The 2,248-nt window shown below is 37.2% G+C and overlaps 1 protein-coding gene across 5 annotated transcripts in view; it reads left to right on the forward strand.

The window, feature by feature from the left end:
* The window catches only part of KLHL32 (kelch-like family member 32), a 214,394-nt gene that overhangs the window by 82,114 nt on the left and 130,032 nt on the right, over positions 1 to 2,248 (forward strand). Inside the window, exon 1 of one of the 5 annotated variants that reach the window (XM_012661856.1) lies at positions 1,902 to 1,972. The exons of the other annotated variants lie outside the window; for them this stretch is intronic. The gene's annotated coding sequence lies outside the window, so the exon portion shown is untranslated. Of the gene's footprint in view, positions 1 to 1,901; positions 1,973 to 2,248 lie in introns of those variants that run through there. 5 annotated transcript variants of the gene reach the window in all.

A 2,248-nucleotide genomic window follows, 5' to 3' on the forward strand; every position in this document is an offset into this window, starting at 1 on the left:
AAGAAAGTAAAGATAGTATAGTTTATCCTATTTTGTAGCAACTGTTGTACCAGTGAGTTACTTATTCACTCTCATTTTATTCTGACATTAATTACCCAGATGTGAGAGCTATTCCTCGTTACCTATATAAGAAATTTAAGACTGAAAGAGGTTGAGGAAGTGTCCTAAAGTCTGGTGGTTATTAAGTTATTGAGTGGTGATGCAGACCGAAGGCTGGCACTTCCAAAGCCCGTGTTTTGTCATGTTGTTTCCCACAACGACTCACGTAGCTCTGTGCCCTTCACTGCACTGGAAAGTGAGGAGTGTCCTGCCATGAGCTATATCTTGGTCAGTTAACCCTGAAAGCACCCAGGTTTAGGGGAACTGCCTGACCTCTTTGAAGGTGCTGTTGATTCCTTGACATGCTTCTGTGGTACCTCCTGATTGCCGCTAAAAAGTTTACTTTAAAATATTTCAAGGAAAAAGCATAATTAAAAAAATACAAATAACACAGTTTAAGAGCAAACAAGAATATATTTTGAACTCTATAAAGAGACCACATTTTTATAAAAGAATTAATTAAAGAGGCAGCACACTTTTAGACTGAGACCAGTCTGGTTTATAACATCTCTGTTCAAATATTTTCTGTCTATATTGTATGTCCTTGGGCAAGTGGCTTAATATCTCTAAGTTTTATCTGCTTTTTCAATTGTAAAGGTAGATAAATTGCCACTACATAGACCTGATGTGAAAATTAAATGAGATAATGAGTGTCTGGTGCAAACCAGGTGTCTGAGACATACTACGTGCTAAACAGATGGCTTACTATTAATAGTATTGGTGATGGCATTTATTTTTCTTTTTTCTTTCTTTTTAATTCCTAATGTTGAGCTCTTTGTTTGGGGGTTTTTTTATTTCAAAATATTAAGGGGGTATAAATTTTTTGGTTATGTGGATTGCTTTTGTAATGCTTGAGTCACGGCTATATTTATTCTTCAAGTGCAGGAGAGGAGAGATTGGGTTTTTAAACAAAAATTCTGTTAGTAAACAACATTTTTTAAGGCTTCTCAGCAAGATAGGATAGTTTTCATCAATTTGTCTGTATTTTAGTTTTCAAGATTTATTTTGAAATAATTTTTTCCAAGGTTCTACTTTTCAGATGTAAATGTTTAATCTTTTGAGTATGTTCCCAGTTCTCTGGTACCCCAAACTCTCTTCACTATTGCTTCTTTAGGATTTACTGGCCATGCCATTGCTTCTGCTTTCGTTTACAATTCAGCATTCTTATAAATCTAATTTTAAATGTTTGGAAAGTTGTATATGGGATTTAAAAAATGCAAATGATACATTCCTTTATATGCTATGAAAGGGAGAATTTGTATGTGCTTTGTTGTTGTCATATGTGCTCGTTTACTGTTTGGAACATAACTTGTTTACCACTTTGGATTCCCTGTTTGGTGGAAGTGTAATGGGATCTTGCTGGACAATAGAAGGGAAGGCTACTTATATTTTATGCTCACACCCACCAAAGCATTAGACCATTTCATATTTAAGAGCAGTTTAAAAACTGTGAGGAACTTCTTGACCTTAATTCTAGTGTGTTAAGAATATATGTGGAGACTACAGTTTGGGGGTAATTTGCATTCCCCTTGAAAGAGCTTTGATACTAGTTCTGGGGACTGAAGGGCATTGTCAGGGAGAGGGCCTCACACAAACAGAGGTTGCTATGTCCCTAGCTTGCAGGCTGTGGGACTATGAGGACTTCTATTCAGCTTCATACAAAGGAAGGCAAAATGAAATGGCTCAAACAAGCTACTGGTTTTTGCCCTAGACTTAGAGGAAAGGAAAGGATCAGGCGCTGGTTTAAAAGAAAAAAGTCAGCATACAGGAAAATATTTAAGGATGCCCTATGCCGTGCTCCTGGTTCATTGCAGATTATCAGTCAATGGAAGCTGGTAGAAGCAATGGTAGCAACAGCAGAATGGGTAGAGAGGTAGGGGCAACAGTTGCAGCAGCAATGGTGGTTGGTTCTGGTGGGACTGGTGGGGCAGGGGTGACGGAATTAGAAGAGAGTCAGGACTTGTACATATGTCTCTCTCTCTCTTTGCCCCTCATCCTTACTGAATACTCAGTCTTGGGCTTTGCACGTAATAGATGCAGCAAATATTTTTGAAACATTTATGAATATCACTCAGATCATTACTGAATATTTTATAAATTAAGAGTCCTGTAAAGTGTATTGTTTCCCTTATTTCTGATTATCTATCAT

Source organism: Propithecus coquereli, unplaced genomic scaffold (genome assembly GCF_000956105.1).
Source record: "Propithecus coquereli isolate 6110/MARCELLA unplaced genomic scaffold, Pcoq_1.0 Scaffold74, whole genome shotgun sequence".
Taxonomy (NCBI): Eukaryota; Metazoa; Chordata; class Mammalia; order Primates; family Indriidae; genus Propithecus; species Propithecus coquereli.